This window comes from Drosophila serrata, unplaced genomic scaffold (genome assembly GCF_035046125.1).
Source record: "Drosophila serrata isolate PLE 108 unplaced genomic scaffold, ASM3504612v1 contig_171, whole genome shotgun sequence".
NCBI classification, from domain to species: Eukaryota; Metazoa; Arthropoda; class Insecta; order Diptera; family Drosophilidae; genus Drosophila; species Drosophila serrata.
Genome location: NW_028257069.1, coordinates 124,051 through 144,381, shown reverse-complemented (window position 1 = coordinate 144,381; position 20,331 = coordinate 124,051). Strand labels below are relative to the sequence as shown.

The following is a 20,331-nucleotide window of genomic DNA, read 5'->3' as shown; positions in this document are numbered from 1 at the left end:
TTGGTTCTTTTCTGACTTTGAAGTTATTAATTTATATGTTTTATCAAAAAGGGTAACTGTACTATTTTTGTAATTTATAATTGATTGTGCATTTTTCAACAATTTTCTGCCAATTAGTATATCATAATTATTAGAAAAATTGTGTACATAAAATGGTTCAGTTGTTTTAAAAATACTATTGCTGGGTAAAATAATTAAATTGTTCAATGTAATGGGGCCATTTGATGTCAAAACTTCACATATAGTATTTTGAATAGGAAGGCAAAATATATTTTTATTTATCATATTTATTGTGGATCCTGTGTCTATAAGGCAATTGTATGTGCAACCTTTGTATGCTATTTCTATGTATTGGTGTTGTCCGGGGCTGTTAACCGAAAATTTTCGTTTGGTTCTGAGCTATTTAGATTTTGTTCATCTTTATTTTGGGTGTATTGGACCTGTTGTTGCTGTTGTTGTTCATTAGTCAACCTATGGTATTGATTGTGGTCATAATACTGTTGTTCATAATAATTAGGTTGTATTTCTTCGTATTCGTGTTCGTGTGCGTCTTGAAATCTTAATTCGTCAATAGACATTTTGGTTTGTTCACTGTCCGATGGTCTTAGTCGTTTGGTAACCGAAAAATTAGTATTTTTAGATGTAGAGGGTTGTTGTTGTTGGGGGTATGTATTTCCTTTAAAATGTGCTGTTTGAGGATTTTGAATTTTATTTGAATATTGTGGAAAAGGATTTTTGTGAGTAAATGGTTGTGTGTTCATGTATTGGTTGGGTCCGAAATGATTTGGCCACATAGTTTGGTTGTTAGGTATCTGTTGTGTATAGGTGGGTCTAAACGATTGTGTGTATTGATTAAAATTAGGTTGGAATGGTTGAGAATATTGTGGGTAACTTGGTCGATATTGGGTTTGTGTATTTGTATTGAATTTGTGTGGTTTAGAATTTTGATTAGGGTTTGAGTTTTTATTACGATTTTCTGGAATTTTATTTAATTCAAAATTAACATGTTCTTCATATATTCCCTCATTTTGTGCGATAGTGATTAATGATCTTAAGTCTTCAATGTTATGATGAGCCAAAATAGTGAATAATTGTATTGGTAATTTTCTGATCAATATTTTAATGGAATCTTTAATCGCCTAAAGATAAATAAGAAAGTCTGGCTGGTTACCTTCTAGATGCAATTTCGAAATTAGTACTTGACGTCGTCTTTCTGCTTCTTCGCAGAATGCTCTCAGATTTCCCTTGTAAGGTGTCTCCCTGAAGTTCTCCAGCAGTTTGTAGTTCGGTGTTTGGGGTTTAAATTCTGCAACTAGTCTCGATCTAAGGGTAGGCCAATCTTCAATGTTCGGAAGGCCCAATGATCGTGTTACGTGTCCGTCCAAGTTTCTTTCGATGGCTCCAAGAAGAATCCTCTGTTGTCGCACATCATTAGTTTGGTAGAGTGAAATTACATAGTCCACTCTGCTGACGAAAGTGTAGAGAGTTTCTGGATCACCCTTAAAAGGCATGATGTCTTTTAGTTGCCGACGAGCTTCAGCAAGGTTGTTGTCGCTTAGTGCAACGATAACTGGTTGTGCCATTGTTACAGTAAATTTGTTGTTATAGTAAAATAAAAATTTATTTTAGTTTATTTTTGATTTCACTTTTTTAAAGTTGAAGTGTTTGTTTAAATTAATTTTCTTAAATTTATTTGTTGTTATTAACTGTTAGGTGCCGTTGGACTTATTGTGTTTTTGTTTTGTTTTGTTCTTCCACTTTTTGTTGGACAACCGAATTGGAATTATAATCCAAGTTGAAGTGTTTTAAAATGTTTTGCGTAATTATTGTTCGAGAACTGAATTAAAAAATTTAATTTATTTTTCACTCGAGGATTTTTTTTTCGGATACTTTTTGTATCCTACCGGCTGCGCCAGTGAAGTGTTTTAAAATTGTGAGTCGAACGAATGTCCCGTCAGTTGACTAAGGACAACGCTAAGTTGAATTAAAACAAACGAATATTCCGCTTCACGTCTTTATTCAATTGATCTCAGCTTAAGACTAAATTATTGTGACAAAAATCTTACTTCTACTGCCCTTTGTTTACAAGAGTTGGGGAGTGAGATCGCCCGCTTGGGATATTGATTGAAGAATTATTTATGTTATTGAGAAGGAGCATTGCTTGCTCCGGATGTGAATTGTTTACATTGGTTCAGCGTGGGATCGCCTACGCTGCAGATTCATATTTCTTGGAACATAGCTGAATTTGTGAATATGTCACTATATACTTTATATGGTCATATGTGCCTCCTTCAATGTGTTTCTTACTTCTGACTGAAATTATAATACCCTGCAAGGGTATAAAAATGAATTTATGACATTGTAAGAAATATGCACTGCAACTGGCTTGTCAGTGCACATTTATAGATCGAACCAATTGAACTCGTATATAAAATTATTCAGCCGTTCAAAGTCCGTCTTGCGAAAACATAGGACTTTTTTGACTGAACGGTCTGATATATTTGGTACGTCAGATCAAGAGTCACATAGAAAGTTGGATGATACGGATCGTCGTGCTGCGTCAGAGGAGCTACCCTGGCTAAAATGGCTCTCACAGGATCAGCGACGAAGCAAAGATAATAATAATTAATAATTCAAACATGAGTGAGGAGTTAGAGGGATTGAAAGACGTAGAAGGCGCAGAGGTATTATCAGGCCTGGGAAGAGTTATTCCTACAGCCCGCTTTTTCTTTTCCTTCGCTTCAAACTCCTTAACAACAACGTACTCTGGCCAGAAGTTGGTATAGCAAATAGTGTTAAAAAGTTCTTTAGGGACATTTATTTTAAAAGATGAAATTCCTTAGCGTAAGAAAATTTGAACTTTTCCACCATAATCTTTATTTTATCGGCTCTGGTTTTGCCTTATATAAAGACGAGAATATTTTCCGATGTTTAATCAGAGGAGAGTCGCGAAACAAAAATATGTCTCGTCTCAGTACACGCAACACAATGGTGATACCTCGGCTGTTATCGATGACTCAGCTGGCGTTGAGGATGAGTCGTTCAATTATTGAACGTGGTCTAACTCGTCGCATTTCTGAGCTTGCAGCCACCTCAGTAATTTATTCCTTTTCTCTGCACTGTCAGAATGCTCGCAGTCTAGGGAAACTTATCAAGCTGCACGCTAATAGTGTCTAAATTGAAGCCAACGTTCATTGAAACGTGGCTTAACAACTCTGTCTCGGACTGGCAACTAGATTGTCTATAGGCGTTACCGTCACATACGTTCTAGCGGCGGCGTTCTTATGGTTGTGAAATCTGATCTCATTTCAGAAATGGTTCCCATAACCAACTCAGATAATACTTTCGAGATTGTTGCGACTCTTATTCAAGTTCATGATTATTTTGTCTATGTCTCATGCTAGTACATCCGACCCTGGTCCGACGCTACTATATATCTTCAGCACCTGTCACTCAACTTTGGGTGTTTATGACCACCTGATACCTATAGGTGATTTTAACCTTTTCTCCATATCTTGGATGCCATCACCTGATTCAAATTTTCTTGTTCCGTCTGCCTCTTCTGACTTAGTTCTTGGTCTTATCGACATTTCTTTGGGTCAATTGAATTACGTAAGAAATTTTTGGTCTGAGTTTGCCAAAGCGCTCATCTCAAGAATTGTTCCATTATCCTGTCCTGAATACACTTATTACCCCACACTGGATATATGTCTAGAAACCTCATCTCCTTCAATTCTTTTTCCAGAAGTCGAACCAGCCAAGCTAATTTTTCTTTATACTCTCCTTTGTACATATAAGTCCCATCGTTTCCCTTACCCGAAGCGTCTCACAAGCGCCATGGTGTTCTCGTCGACTTTCTTATTTTTAACACTTGAAGTCTGAAGTCTAAATTTACCAGTACTGGGACGCAAGTCGACCTTTTTAACCAACTAACTTCTAACTCACAATTCCCAATGTTTCAAAAATCACCTAAGTCGGTGTAGAAATAACGGACATATATGCTCCAACGTTCTTTTCATCAACTTAAGAATCCCTGTAAGACTCGACATTTTCCAATAGCCCTTCATATGTGTAAGACCAACGTTGATGAGCTTGATACTTTCCGTGTATTTTGTTTCGTTTACAATAATTATTATTTTCTTTTAAATTTTGAATTGTGAATCGAAAGTAATTTACGTAATATGTTAAGACACCTTGCCTTGCCTCTGCCCACTTGATGTGCGTCGTATTATTATTAAAAAATACTCCTTTTTGTCGCGGTTGGTTTAATAATGACATACATGTGATGGGCGACTTATCATGCCGGATTCGGACTCTACGTAGCAAATTACATTGCAACTGACCCTCAGCTGTCCAACAACTTAACCATGTTTAACTGAGCTATTAATTATGGGCATTTCGATAGACGTTTGGAAGGGCAAATAGTTATGGCTATATCAATATGCATACCCTCATACAAATATATTTTTAGATTTACGAAAAATCGACATAAAAATTAATTCCCTAGAATTCAGAAATTTTTTTCATAAGCCGTCATAAACACAATTTTTATTCCCTTGTAGGGTATTATAATTTCAGTCAGAAGTTTACAACGCAGTGAAGGAGGCACCTCCGACTATATAAAGTATATATATTCTTGATCAGGATGAACAGCCGAGTCGATCTAGCCATGTCCGTCTGTCCGTTTCTATGCAAACTAGTCTCTCAGTTTTGAAGCTATCTGAATGAAACTTTGTAATTATTCTTTTATATACTCTCACTCGTATATATGTCGGAAAGGGCCGGCTCGGACAACTATATCATATAGCTGCCATAGGAATGATCGGAAAATTAAAAAAAAAAAATTATAACATTTTCAGTTTTCAACAGAATTTTATCAAATTTGAGATATAGCCATTTCATTTTATTCTACAATTTTGTGTAAATTTTATAAAAATTGGACGACTATATCGTATAGCTCCCATAGGAACGATCGAGGAATTTGAGAGGACTGAGAATGGCGGTGGCTGTTGTCGGAAGACTGACAATCGCGGTGGCGATAACATTTTCAGTAACCGATCGTTAGATGTTGACCAAAAATTCAAATCTGTGAATGTAAAACTGAAAATAGTATGTACAGGTGAATGAAATGAAAGCAGGTATTACTTCATTGTTTTTTAACATAAATATATATAATTTATATTGTATGGATTCCTAATCATCGAAGTTCTATCTGCAAGGGTATATAATCTTCGACGTGTAGAAGTTAGCTTCCTTTCTTGTTAGAGTTAATTTAAATATTTTTCTTAAATTTAAGGCGGTTTTTTCTGATTGCGGCCGTTTACCTTTTTTTTTAAATTTACAGGCAAATAGCCTTTGTATTGCAAGTCTATTTTTCGAATTTAAATCTCGCCCGACTGCTTATATGATTCCCAACTGGTTCTAACATCCATCGTCAAATGAAGTGACGGTTGCCGGCCAAGTCTTAGATATGTACATACATATGTATGTACTATTACGGAAGTAGCAAGTGCCCTCTGTCTAGTTAAGAAAAATTACCCTTTTATTTGGAGATTCGATAAATTCCTTAAAAGGTGCGACAGTACTCCCCGGTCCGGTGTGCCTCTGTACTCTCCCTTCATCACGGAAGCGGTACCCAATCTGATTGTACCCACCTACAAATTAATAGGTTTATTATGCAGAAGTTAATGGCGGGTTGCGTGTTGGTCGCTCCTATTGCGTCTGTGCTTACGTTGTTGAATTCCCAGGATGTCTACAATACTCCAAGCGCATATTCTTTATTTTGCAGAGCTCTCTCAATGGTGGCTACTAAGGATTGTTGTGCCGTCTCCAACGATTTTACTTTTGTGTAGTCGTACTGGTTGGTTGACAGTTGTCTTCCGACATCGTTTCTGATGTATAGGTTCAGTAGTTTTTCTAGAGTCTTCAGTAAGTCTTATCTGCCTATAATCCTTGGGGCTCACATGGCTGCTTTTTCCTGCTTTTGTCAGGAAGAAGTTATTTAAGCGCTCCGTACTTAATGCTCAGTATTATAAAAATTATTTGACTCGTTGTAGGTTTCAGTTTGTGCAGAACCCAAAACAGTTTTATAACTTTGTTAACACTAAGCGTAAACCCAATTTATACCCTTACTCGCTTACATTTAAAAATACCACTGCAAACTCTGACCACGCCATCGCCGATCTTTTTGCAGAGTTTTTTAAAACAACTTATTCTCCATCTAGCACTTAAGATATTCTTTTGCTACGTCGAATATATTCACCAGGTCCCGATGGAATACTAGGCTGCGTGTTTAGGTATTGCTCCGTGGCTCTGTGTCTTCCCCTTGTTAAGTTTTTTACCTTATCATTAGAATCCTCAGAATTTCCCTTATTTAGAAGGAATCTTTTGATATTCCACTCCACAAAAAGGTAGCAAATCGGATGCCAGTAACAATAGGGATATCTTTGAGTTATCGGCGATTCCTAAACTCTTCGAGAATGTAATCACTCCCCCCTTGCAACACTTATGCAGATCCGTTATTTCTCCACGTCAGCATCGTTTTATGAGGCGAAGATCAACCACAACTAATCTTTTCAAGCTTACCTCATTTATTATTAGAGGCTTCCAACGTAACCTTCGAGCCGATATGATCGCATGGTTAACAAAGCCACAGGTATGCTGGGATTTATTAAAAGGTGGTCGATGGAACTCGATTCTCCTTATATTACAAAGACGCTCTTTACGTCATTAGTTCACCCTTTATTGAAGTATGGTTCATGCGTTTGGAGTCCTCAATTCGGAGTAACCGCACTCGAGGTTTAACCTGGGTTGCTGATTTAAGATTACCGCCTTACTCAAATTAATTAATTTGCCCTCCCTAGCTAACCGTAGAACGATGCTTGGCGTCGTCGTTTTACATAAAGACCCCCTGTCTGCTTGGTCTAGAACTTATTTTTCCCTTGTAGTACATTTCTGAAGGAGAGAGTTTGAAGTATATGAACCCTTTCTGGTTTTATGTACCGATTACAATCGTCTCTTTAAATATGTTGATGGCATTGAAAGACTCTCTAAATTAAAAACCTTATTACTTGTAGAATTAGCTCGTAATGTATCCTAATTTTCCTCGTTCTATTATTTATTTTCCTTCTCTCGCGTCTATCTAGTAAAAAAAGACAATCCGAAATGTCCTCCATTGGATAGGGATAAAGCCCATGCTTATGTAAGCTGAGTATATTGCGTCTAGCCATGTGGTGGTGATCCCTTCTTTGGCCACCTGTAGCATGTACGGGAATATTCCATCTAGTCCTGGTTCTTTTTTCCCCGCAATTGAGTCTGTAGCCCAGTGTATTCTTCCAGAGGATATGAGATTTTATGGAAGATTCTCCTCTCAAGTTGGTATCGGCGACCTCCGTGCATCCTGTGAAATACAATAGTGCTGTGAGGGCGTCTTCACTGACCTCAGTTCACTGTCCGTCATCGCGTTTGAGCTGACTCTGTATGATAGAGTGCCATGATAGCAACTTCTGGAGTCTACCCGTTTCTTTGCGCCCTACGTATTTCTTTTCTTGTAATGCCTGAGTATGATTTGATTTTCTACGGTAAATCTATAATCTTTTACTTTGTTGGCGATTTTTAATTTAAATTCCCTTAGATTATTGCGAGAGATTCTTCTTCTACCAAAGTGGCTTTGTCCTCTTCCTAGCTCTCGATATTGTGCATTCGCCTTATGTTTTGCTTGAATTCATGTGCTTGGCCCAGGCTAGTTTTGCCTTCTTCTCTTGGGAGAGGGACGCTTTGCCCTGGATTGGGCTCTGAATCTTAAGAGCTGGCTTATACTGCGCTTTGGCTTTCAACTCCTCGCTTAACCTTTCAGGCCCCTGCGTGGTGAGCTGGTGCCAGGTTTCGGCGAGCGGAGAAGACTCTCTTTCTTACCCACATACATACTTACCTTACATACATACATACAGAAATATGTTCTGCGTCGTTCTACGAGTTCTTATTCGTCGTCAAGTCAAAGCGCTGATTTTTTATCATATTTTCAATATTGACATACGGCTTATGCACAAGCGTATGGAAACAGACAAACAATCTTCGAAAACAGTTCTTCAATCAAATAATCCTTAATTTATCTATATATATAAAAATTCTCTGTTCGTGTCTACATCCTTCATAGACTTGAAAAGTTCAAAACCGTTTAAGCCCAAATTTTTACACAACATGCGTTGAGGTTCCAGCTCGGTTATTGTCTACTTTTGATGTTGATAGCTTATCTGCGGTTGCGAATATATCAATTTTTTTAGCGTTTCCCCGTGCCCCTACTGCTGCGCCCTCTACAGGCAGCCAGCTGAATCAAAGCATTTCCTGTCAAACATTCAAAACATATTGAAAGAAGAAACTTGAAAAGTTCTGAACCGTTTAAGCCCAAATTTTTAGAGAACATGCGTTGAGGTTCCAGCTCGGTTATTGTCTACTATTGATGTTGATAGCTTATCTGCATTTGGGAATATATCACTTTTTTCGCGTTTCCCCGTGCCCCTACTGCTGCGCCCTCTACAGGCAGCCAGCTGAATCAAAGCATTTCCTGTCAAACATTCAAAACATATTGAAAGAAGAAATTGGAGATACAAATTTTATTTTTTTGTTCAGGTTCAGTAAGAAACGAAGTCATGCCACCAAAGAAGTCGAGATTGGGTCGTCGTATTCGCAATACAGAAGCAAAAAGACGTAAGATTACGAATATGACTGACGAAGAACGGGCCTCCATCCGAGAGACTGACCGGCTGCGCGATGAACTTTAACTCATACAGGTTAATGGTTAGGAGGACCGATTGCAATCATATATTGAAATGTCGTCAGTTGTTTCATTAGTACATTGTCGATATGTATGCAAAAATTTAAAAAGAACGTTTGCTGTTCCTCCGATTGAATCAGAAGAAACTTCGGTCCGAGGAATATATCCATTTGCGGGATGCTGTGATGAATGAACGTCATACAACCAACGTTGGAAAGCTCACGATTTTGCCATCCTCATACATAGGTAGTCCAAGCCACATGAATAAATATGCTCAAGATGCCATGGCATATGTTCGTTGCTACGGCCGTCCAGATTTATTTACCACCTTCACATGCAATCCAGCTTGGGACGAGATAGTACAGCTGTTATTTCCTGGACAATCATATAGGAATAGGCATGACATCACAGCCCGTGTTTTCAGACAAAAGCTCAAGTCACTGATGGATTTCATTGTGAAACATGTAGTTTTTGGATCTGTGCGGTGCTGGATGTATTCAGTAGAATGGCAGAAGAGAGGATTGCCGCATGCGCACATACTGATTTGGCTGTATGATAAAATTACTCCAGACGAAATTGACAATGTGATATGCGCTGAGATTCCACGGGCAGAGGTTGATACAGATTTGCATGCAGTTGTCATCAAGAACATGCCCATGTGGTACCCTCAACCGAAGTTCACCATGCATGGTAGACGGGAAGTGTTCCAATCGATATCCTCGAGCATTTACAGCCAACACAACACAACAACAGTTTTTGGTGTTCAGGCAGAAAATGGGGACAGCAATGCAGTACGAGTTGTCGATGAAATATCTCAATACCAGGCTGGAAGATACATAAGCAGCAACGCGGTTGCATGGAGAATTTGTTCGTTCCCCATTCATGAACGCTATCCAGCTTTAGTTCACTTGGCAGTCCATTTGGAGAATGGTCAACGTATCTATTTCACAGAAAGAAATGTGCAAGAAAGAGTCCTGAATCCACCAGTGACAACTCTGACTGCCTTCTTCACCTTATACCAGGAAGATGATTTTGCCGGAACATTGACGTATTCAGAAGTGCCCTCTTAACCACAATATGCCACAGAGAAACGTGGCAGGGTACAGCTAGTTTTTTATAAAATTCCAACTAACTAATTTAGTTAGAAACTTTCATGTGCTTACTTATCAATAGTAGTGTGACCGTATATTCTTCATTTTGCTGAGGGGAAATTATTGAGTTAATTCAAACCTTTCCGTTTAAAATCCATTAAATAAAGAAAAGTAATTCCCACAAAATACTAAAGCGGAAAATATGTATTATATATATTAATCCAGAACTTCTAAAATATTTTCAGCATGACCTAATACGTTTCTAATCAGTTTTTTTTCAAACCTTTAACCGTCTGGGTAAATTTGAACCCAAATTCTGCTATCCAGCTTTATCGACCGATTATATTCATTGGCCGACTTTCTGAGACTTTTTCGGTCTATATAGACTGTTCGGAGCAGACCGCTAGGGCCTAATTATCCGCGCATAGGTGTATGGCTGCACCTGCTGCGCTCTTAGCTCTTCTCTTTTGTTATCTATTTTTTCCCACTCTTCTTCTTTTGTCCCCTTATCTTTTAAGCTAAGCTACATTGTAATCTATATATATAAAAATGCTCTGTTCGTGTCTACATCCTTCATAGACTCGAAAAGTTCTGAACCGTTTAAGCCCAAATTTTTACACAACATGCGTTGAGGTTCCAGCTCGGTTATTGACTACTTTTGATGTTGATAGCTTATCTGCGGTTGCGAATATATCTATTATTTTAGCGTTTCCAAGTGCCCCTACTGCTGCACCATCTACAGGCAGCCAGCTGAATCAAAGCATTTCCTGTCAAACATTCAAAACATATTGAAAGAAGAAACTTGAAAAGTTCTGAACCGTTTAAGCCCAGATTTTTAGCGAACATGCGTTGAGGTTCCAGCTCGGTTATTGACTACCTTTGATGTTGATAGCTTATCTGCGGTTGCGAATATATCTATTTTTTTAGCGTTTCCCCGTGCCCCTACTACTGCGCCCTCTACAGGCAAATCAAAGCATTTCCTGTCAAACATTAAAAACATATTCAAAGAAGAAATTGGAGATACAAATTTTATTTTTTGTTCAGGTTCAGTAAGAAACGAAGTCATGCCACCAAAAAAGTCGAGATTGGGTCGTTGTATTCGCAATACAGAAGCAAAAAGACGTAAGATTACGAATATGACTGACGAAGAACGGGCCTCCTTCCGAGAGACTGAGCGGCTGAGAGCAATGCATGGGAACGCGTTAATATTGCTCGCAGGGGATTTCAGACAAACGTTGCCTGTGATTTCCCGATCGACACCAGCTGACGAGATAAATGCTTGCCTGAAATATTCTATATTGTGGAAACATGTACGTACATTACAGTTGAAGACGAATATGCGTGTCCAGTTACAGAACGATGACTCAGCCGACGTATTCTCACGACAGCTACTGGACATTGGGAACGGAAAGCTGCCAGTCAATGAGACGTCGAGAAAAATAGTATTGCCCGGGAATTTCTGTAATTTAGTTACATCGAAGGAAGAACTTATCCAAAAAGTGTTCCCCAATATCCGAATAAATAATAGGAATCACGATTGGCTCAGTGGACGAGCGATTCTCGCTGCCAAGAACAAAGATGTCTACCAGTTCAATCATGTAATCCAAAAAAGCATAGAAACTGACGAAATTACATATAAGTCGATAGATACCGTTGTGGAGGCAGATGAAGCAGTTAATTACCCTACCGAATTTCTAAACTCACTTGATCTGCCTGGAATGCCACCACACATATTAAAATTAAAAATAGGTGTGCCGATTATCATGCTCCGGAATATAAAACAGCCGAAACTCTGCAACGGTACGCGACTCGCAGTCAAGAAATTGATGAACAACATAGTAGAAGCAAAGATCATAACTGGTCCTTTCAAAGGTGAAGATGTCCTCATTCCTAGGATTCCTATGATCCCGACAGATACACCGTTCCAGTTCAAGAGATTGCAGTTTCCCATTCGTTTGGCGTTTGCAATGACCATAAATAAAGCTCAAGGTCAATCTCTGGAGTTGTGTGGTCTGGATTTGGATGAAGATTGTTTTTCACACTGACAATTATATGTTGCGTGTTCACGAGTCGGAAAACCAAAAAGTCTTTATATTTACGCGGAGAATGGAGAAACAAAGAATATTGTATACCAACAAGTATTACAGAATTAAATTAATTTGAAAATGATTATTTTTTGTTTGACTTATTTCTTATGCGTTCAACCACAATATGCCACAGAGAAACGTGGCAGTCCATTTGGAGAATGGTCAACGTGTCTATTTCACAGAAAAAAATGTGCAAGAAAGAGTCCTGAATCGGCCAGCGACAACTCTGACTGCCTTCTTCACCTTATGCCAGGAAGATGATTTTGCCAGAACCTTGATGTATTCAGAAGTGCCCTCTTAACCATAATATGCCACAGAGAAACGTGGCAGGGTACAGCTAGTTATATATATATATTGAAGCCATGCGTTCGATCGGTAGTTGCAGCTCCGACGAGAGAACGGTAAAACAAGAAAATAAATAAGGCATATAATCGACCTATTCGTGCTTTAATTATTATTGCTCAAGGGTGGCAAATTCGTTGTCTTACCCATAAACATTTTAGTGACCCCGACGTGATTCTTTGGCTCGGAGCCTGCAACCCGGTGTTGGCAGTTTAATATCGTTTAAATACCCTGCAGTACCGCGTGTCATCAATAGCCACTGTCATCAACCCGTCATCAACGCGCCGACTGCGACTTCTATAGAGCAGACGCTCTGCCGACTGCGACTTCTATGAAGTCGACGCTCTGCCGACTACGACTTGTACGGAGCCTACGCTCTAATGTTGCCATGGTGATTGTCTCTCTCACTGTCTCACTCACTCTTCAAACAAGCGAGATGAGCCTAAAGCAAATTATCGAACCAACTGTTTCGCACCCTAGAAATTTAGCATTTATATGTGTATAATATATTATCATGAACAATTTTAATGATAGTATTAGAAATAAATATTCTTTAAATATAAAACGCGAATGAAAAAATAATTGGATATCGAATAAATAGTTTGAGTTGCAACAACATTTTAAGTAACTTTTTTCCTAGTCGGATATATCCTTCATACCCTGTTTCCAATGGAAGCAGAACACTCGGACACAAGTTAGCCAAACGGGACTTTGTGAAACAAAACGAACAATAAGAGAAAAAAACGGACTTGAGGATCCGTTTTTCCGGATCGTTGTTCGTTTTGTTGTTGGAGGCACGGTCCTTTTTTTCCTTTCCTTTTTTCGTGTTTTCACTTGCAGTTAAACAGTGAGCTAAGTAAGAAGTGTGCGCAGGCCAAATTTGAAAAAAAAAATTATACATATACATATTCTGTTCAATTTTCGGTAATTGAAATTATATAGCAGGTGAGTTTTTATTTAAAGATTTAAAAAAGTTTACTTTCGTATCAATTCTGTCTTCTATTTCGTGTACACCTTCCTCTTTTCCCACTTCGTGTCTGCATACAGCTATTGTACTCAGAGTACAACATCGATGGTGCGAAGTGTACGAAAAGGCTTCGAGTTTTACTCAGCACTCTTAGGTAATTATGTATTTTTTTTTAAGATTTTGATTTCGATTTATTTTCCATATTTTCCTTTTCAGATGCAATAAGTCAAGTTGATGCAACGGAGCCAGCTGCCAAACTGTTGACTAAAAGCCTTCGTTGCGCAATAAAATTTGGAGGCACAACACAAAAAAAAGGAAAAGGGATGATGGCGTTTTAGAATGCGGACCGACCGTTTTCCAGTACCTCAATACTTAATTTTTCATGTTTATTATTATTATTTTATTTTTATTATTATTTTTAATTTATTTTGTATTATTATTATAAGAACTATTTTTAATTTAATTATTTTTATTATTTAATGTATAATTTTAAATTTATTATGTTACTTTTTAATAGAATATGAAAAAAGTGAATAAATTGGAATATGAAATCCCTTAATTATGTTTTGTAATTGATTTATTGTTGATGATTCATTGATGAATTGATGATGAAACATCGATGTGTCATCAACAAAACATCGATGAATTGATGATGAATTGTTGATGAAACATCGATGAATTGATGATGAAACATCGATGAATTGATGATGAATTGTTTATGAGGCATCGATGAATTGATGATGAAACATCGATGAATTGTTGATGAAACATCGATGTTCCATCGATGTGTCATCAACAATACATCGATGAATTGATGATGAATCATCGATTTATTGTTGATGAATTTTTATTGATGACAGCCTAGGACATGCCCATGTTAAATTTATCAAAAGTTTGTATGGCCTGTCATCGATGAATCATCAACAGCACCCCCCTCGCTGTTGATGAAACGTTGATGAATTACTAATGACAGGTACTGCAGGGTAGTTATGTATGTAGGTATGTATGTGAGTTTGCTTGTTCGCTTATGAGCGAATGCCAGTAAGCGACAGCGTACCCTGGCTGGTATACTTTTCGGAGATAGCAAGCGACCATCGGATCGAATTCTCCACGGCGTTCATGGATGTGAAGGCGAAGATAAATCGAGGCTATGCGGCGCTTCGCAAATCGAAATCGCCGGCTGCAACGGCTGCAAATTCAACATCCATAGACATTATTAACCATCCAGATCTTTCTTTCCGATCTAGGAAGCCTCGGTTGCCAATTTTGGAGATACATAGCTCGGTTCCATGGATCCTATTCTGATTGGCCGGATTTTATTGCGACGTTCACCACGGTCATCGAAAATGACGAGGAGCTAAGTGATATTGAAAAATTACAATATCTAAGGTCAAGTTTAGGCGGCGAGGCTCTAGAGACCATACGTTCGCTTGAGCCCTCGAATGCCAATTATAAAATGGCTTTGGATTTACTCACATATTGATTCGATTATAAAGTTCTACATTTTCAGGCACACGTACAGTGAATATTTAGGTTAAAAGGTGTCGAGAAGGGATCAGCCAAGAGCCTTTGGGAGTAAAGCGATTGCACGAATACGCATCTGTGAGCAATCCGTACCCTTGCCACTACGCAACAAATTTTGGATGGATTGCTGATTCACATCGTCGCACGAAAGCTCGATCAGAGGACGCGCGAAAAATGGGAAGAGGATTTGCCTACTATCTATCTACTTGGGATTCTATGGAGTCGTTATTGCAGAGGAGGTGTAGGATGTTGGAAAATTTGGATCAAGCTTTGGTAACGCAAAACCCAAGCCAGCAGGTGGGAAAAACCCTGCATTGGTATAGCTCAATCACATTTATTACTTCAGCTACTAGCTCAAATCTTCCTCTATGGTTGTTTCGTGATGCGAGAGATCAATATTTGCCCAAATGCTCTCGATTTCTAAATTTGAGTCAGAATCTTCGATTTAGAGAAGCAAAGAAGTTGCACCTGTGCCTCAATTGTTGCATATCAATCAAGACCGATCTGTACCATCAACAGCCTCATCTCTATCATCCGATCCACTTCTAAACTCTCAGCCATCAGCATTATCTTCATCAGCATTAATATCATGTTTACATTCATCATCCCAACCTGGTCACCAGGTCTCAGCGTCTCGGCTAAACTTCATAACTTCTCGCCTAGCAACTAAATTTGAATTATCGAAAGTCGCAAACGCTAGTCTCTGGGATTGGTAAATCTTCCTTGAGTTCTGATGAGGCAGTCGACATTCCAGCGCAATCCCAGGATGCAAGCTACCTCATTCTCCGCGGTCGTGACTAATAGTATCACTGATTATCAGCCCCATTTCAATATAAATACAACATCATGGAAAATGCCGCAAAATATATCGCTCGCTGATCCTCACTTTAATCGATCAGATCGAATAGATCTTATAATTGGTGCTGGCCACTTTTTTGAAATAATGGCTACGGGACAAATTCATTTGGATAGTGCTTTGCCAACACTTCAGAACACCCAACTTGGTTGGATCGTGCCTGGAGGGCTCCTCAGTCTGTCTTAGCTGCCATCGTCAAGGATCCTAGTAATCATTCTGATGATGACACACTTGCTGCCGTAGCAAAGCCAGCTGCCTTCTTGGCTACAAGAGCAATGCAACAGCTCTCTTACGATAAGGTGAAATATTCATATGCAGGATCACAAGCGTAGTTGACCACATTGCGAAAAAGTTAATGGCCAATTGGAGGCCACAAAATCGTATCAAGCCATTCTGCCCCAAGATGCCGATGTAGTTGGAACAGTACTTCTTCCAATGGGGGGAGTATGTTCGGAGCAGACCGCTAGCGCCTAATTATGAGCGCATTGGTGTATGGCTGCACCTGCTGCGCTCTTAGCTCTTCTCTTTTGTTATCTATTTCTCCCACTTTTCTTCTTCTTTCCCCTTATCTTTTAAGCTAAGCTACATTGTAATCATATATGTATTGATGCCAAGGGTTCGATCGGTAGTTGCAGCTCCGAGGAGAGAACGTTAAAACAAGAAAATAAATACGGCATATAATCGACCTATTCGTTCGTTAGTTATTATTGCTCAAGGGTGGCAAATTCGTTGTCTTTCCCATAAAGATAGACAAATGAAGAAAAGTTGTTCTTTTTAAGTGCCAAGACTAGTGGTGAAGCCCATTTCCACCCGTGGCACACCTAACTGAGCCTTTTAAAATTAATCGGTCTATGGTGAAAAGCCAATTAAAAAAATTTGTCAACATGCAGTCCATTTTTAACTAAGCTTCGGCAACCTTGTTGATGCTACAGAATAACCATCAAACTTTCCTTACGTCCCTGAAAATATCTGTCTTATAAACTGAGAATTGGGTTTGTCTCCTAGATTATTTGTGCTCAACGAAATTTTTTTGGAAATCATTCTCGTCACTCTGTGTGTGTATTTGTGCAGTAAGTACAGCCATGTCTTTTCACATAATAAATTGGAAAATAAATTAAATCCCGAGTGAAATAAAGAATCATATATATTTTTAAAGCCAAGATGGAGAAAATATTTAGGTACATAGCGGCAAATACTTCAAATAATATTTTTCCAATATCCACTCCGTTCGAATTCATTTTAATATCTCTTAAAAATCCTTGTTTACAAGAAACATGGCTTAAGCTGTCATTGTGGGCATTTCTCGAATTTTCTTCAATTTCTGTGGTCACACCGGTTACCGGTATAGCCATTATCTACCAAAATTCTTCAAGCGGATTTATTTTATCTTAGTACCAGTTATAAATAACAACCTCCAAATAAATACAAAAAAAAAACTGAACTGCCTTTGACAAATTATATGGTGTTAATTTCTGAAAAAAAAAAACAGGAAATTTTTTGTGCGTCATATAATAATGTACTAAACCCAATGAATGATTGGTTTACAATAAGAGAAGTGGCACCTCAGAGAGTTAGTCAACGAGACATTAGAGTTTATGGTCATTCGCGCCAGTCACCAAAAATTAATGGATTTCATTCAGAGTACAAAAATCGTATGTCTTTTTGAGAGTTTAGTCCGTTATGACCAACCTCTAACACATGTATAAAAATGCAACCACTTGCTTACATGTGATGCATTAGGAACTCTAAAGCGTTTCAAATTTTGGAATTCAATTTTGAAAAGGCATTGGCTATTTTAAATAACATTTACTACATTAATTATTTGATCTTCTTTTGACACGATTTCTCAGCTGTTTGATATCTCTCAGGTATCACAGCCCTCTGCATCTTTACAATCATTGGGTTGTGAAGAGGAAATAAATAACGCATTTTTTATTCACATAACAATGTTTCAGTTAGATCACACTGCAAAATTCCGTTTTGAGGAACAGCTTTTTTACAAAAAGTTAATCGGTGATACCAACATCTAGCTGCTGAGGAGTAAAAAAAAGTTATGGGAAGCCTAACCAAACTTTTATAAAGGATATTCAAAATCGACCTTCTAATGCACAAAAAGACATCGCAGAACTGAAATAAAATGTCGATATTGCTCAGCGACAAATCATAGTTTAGGCAGTTGCCAAACATTTATGGCTGCATTCAACACTATTCTTCACTGATACGGGGTAGAGCAGCAACCAATAGCTTCAAGATCACTTCCTCAAGCCCATTCATGTTGCAAGTAGTACCAAGTAATTCTTGCTACTGCCATCATTCAGGTACGAGACAGATTCGAACAGTTTTAATTAGCACGAGCTCTTCACGAGGATTCAGCACTGCGTTTTACATTTGCAGTCTAAAGCTACTAAATATATATATTATATTATATACTGTCAGTCCGTGGGAACTTATAACTTATATCTATACATATAAAAATGCTCTGTTCGTGTCAACTTCCTTTATAGACTTGAAAAGTTTTGAACCGTTTAAGCCCAAATTTTGACACAACATGCGTTGAGGTTCCAGCTCGGTTATTGTCTACTTTTGTTGTTGATACCTTATCTGCGTTTGCGAATATATCAGGTTTTTTTTGCGTTTCCCCGTGCCCCTACTGCTGCGCCCTCTACAGGCAGCCAGCTGAATCGAAGCATTTCCTGTCAAACATCCCAAAAATATTGAACCAAGAAATAGGAGATTAAAATTTTATATTTTTGTTCAGTTTCAGTAAGAAACGAATTCATGCCACCCAAGAAGTCTAGTTTGGTTCGTCGTACTCGCAATACAGAAGCAAAAAGACGTAAGATTACGAATATGACTGACAAAGAGCGGGCCTCCATCTGAGAGACTGAGCGGCTGAGAGCAATGCAGATGTACAACGCGGAATCAGCAGAAAGACGAGCAGATAGGCTTGAGAGAAAACGATTGCGAGTTAGGCAGTCGCGTTCTGCAGCAATCGATTTGATTCACTCTCAAAATAATGAAAGCGACAGGGCAAGGGTAGCTGAAGCGCGTTTAAAGCTTGCAGAAGATCAAAATCTGCAATACAATCGTCTTGCATTCCGATATAATACATCTGTTGATTATAGCTCGAATCGCAATGTCATTATTGGCCGGATGCATCAGGTCTGCATATACTGTCAGGCTCCTTCGATTGAATCAGACGAAACTTCGGTCCGAGGAATATATCCATTTGCGGGATGCTGTGATGAATGACCGTAATACAACCAACGTTGGAAAGCTCACTGTCAGGCTCTCACATTCAAAAACGAACCAAAAGGATTGTGTTGCGCTTCCGGGAAAGTGGAATTGCCTCAACTTGAAGCACCACCAGAGCCTCTGCACTCTCTATTCGCTGGATCGAAGCATTTCCTGTCGAACATTAGGAAATACAACTCTTGCTTCCAAATGACGTCATTTGGTGCGGAAATTATAACTGCGCAATTCATGCCAACTTTTAAAATCAAAGGACAAATCTATTCCCAGACAGCGAACACAAATTTCTTCAAATGTACTTCATTGGTGATGATGGAGATGAAGTAGATGCACGTTATGGAATCAATACCTCGCCGAAGAGGCACATTATTTCGCAGCTACAGAAGTATTTTCACGAAAAGAAAAATTTGGTGTGTTTGTTTAAAACAGCAATCGATATGGTGCCTTCGGATACCCATAAAATTGTCATTCATGCAGACAAAACGCCTGCTGGAGAACATATCAGGAGATATAATGCTCCAACTATAGACGAAGTGGCAATTGTCATAGTCGGGGATCAGTTCCAACCTCGAGATATTATTCTCCATCGACGAAACGATCGATTGGTAAACGTCGCAGAAACTCACCGGTGTTACGATGCTTTGCAGTATCCACTCATCTTCTGGGATGGTGCCGATGGATACCATTTCAATGTGAGGATGGTAGATCCAGTCAATGGTGTAGAAACGAATAAAAAGTGCAGAGCGATGAACTTTTACTCATACCGATTAATGGTTCGGAGGACCGAAGACTATCATATATTGAAATGTCGTCACTTGTTTCATCAGTACATTGTCGATATGTATGCAAAACTTGAAACAGAACGTTGGCTGTTCCTCCGATTGAATCAGACGAAACTTCGGTCCGAGGAATATATCCATTTGCGGGATGCTGTGATGAATGACCGTAATACAATCAACGTTGGAAAGCTCACGATTTTGCCATCCTCATACATAGGTAGTCCACGCCACATGCACCAATATGCTCAAGATGCCATGGCATATGTTCGTTGCTACGGCCGTTCAGACTTATTTATCATCTTAACATGCAATCCAGCTTGGGACGAGATAGTACAGCTGATATTTCCTGGACAATCGTCTAGGGATGGGCATGACTTCACAGCCCGTGTTTTCAGACAAAAGCTCAAGTCACTGATGGATTTCAATGTGAAACATGGAGTTTTTGGATCTGTGCGGTGCTGGATGTTGTCAGTAGAATGGCAGAAGAGAGTTTTGCCGCATGCGCACATACTGATTTGGCTGTATGATAAAATTACTCCAGACGAAATTGACGATGTGATATGCGCTGAGATTCCACGGGCAGAGGTTGATACGGATTTGCATGCAGTTGTCATCAAGAACATGATCCATGGCCCATGTGGTACCCTCAACCCAAGTTCA

At 38.8% G+C, this 20,331-nt stretch overlaps 1 protein-coding gene and 1 long non-coding RNA gene across 10 annotated transcripts in view; one reads left to right on the top strand and one right to left on the bottom strand.

Moving 5' to 3' along the window:
- Positions 1-20,331, bottom strand: part of LOC110185344 (aminopeptidase Q) — a 280,831-nt gene that overhangs the window by 238,911 nt on the left and 21,589 nt on the right. The window lies entirely within an intron of this gene.
- On the top strand, positions 6,665-13,158 carry LOC147644469 (uncharacterized). The gene is made up of 2 exons (XR_015270448.1): positions 6,665-11,174; positions 11,253-13,158. It is a non-coding gene; the product is annotated as an uncharacterized LOC147644469 (long non-coding RNA).